General features: G+C 37.0%; 1 protein-coding gene across 1 annotated transcript in view; it reads right to left on the reverse strand.

Annotated features, from left to right (window-relative positions):
• The window catches only part of si:dkey-196h17.9 (uncharacterized), a 59,045-nt gene that overhangs the window by 58,293 nt on the left and 169 nt on the right, over positions 1–583 (reverse strand). The window lies entirely within an intron of this gene.

Genomic DNA, 583 nt, shown 5'->3' on the forward strand with positions numbered 1-583 from the left:
CTGATTCTGCTTCATCATGTTCTTGGCTGCCATGCATTGTTTTACACTCACTCATGAAACTGAATAACAGCTTGTGTAGTAGTGTGTGGTGTGCATGCCGACACACCTCAAGGGTAATGTAGGTCACATTCAGTGTTTGTTCAGGACAGGTAAGCAGGAATTCCCCCAACATACCTGACACAGTTTGAAAAGGTCTGATTTGAACAGCATGATCACAGTTCTCAAATAGTGATCCAAAACTACCCCAGTGGGAACAGTTTAATGTTTTATATCTCTCTTTTCTCTTGAGACACACTTCAATAAACCTATTTTTAGAGGGGTGAATCAGAAGAGAAGTCCCAGTAAAAGTAAAGCCTATAGGGTTTTTGTGGCTTTTTAACTTTTTTAAATCATCATTACTACATGTGTGTTTCACACATGTACAAAAATGGTATTTCCAATTATTTAACCAACCTTATCAAGATGTTTTGAAGTATAGCTCTACGCTATTAAGACAGACAGTAGAAATTATAGAGGAAAATAGTTATAGTCTAAGTAAAAAGAAGCTCACTCGTGCTTTCAGCTATGCAAACAAAGAAAACTC

The sequence above is a fragment of the Etheostoma spectabile genome, chromosome 9 (assembly GCF_008692095.1).
Source record: "Etheostoma spectabile isolate EspeVRDwgs_2016 chromosome 9, UIUC_Espe_1.0, whole genome shotgun sequence".
NCBI lineage: Eukaryota > Metazoa > Chordata > Actinopteri > Perciformes > Percidae > Etheostoma > Etheostoma spectabile.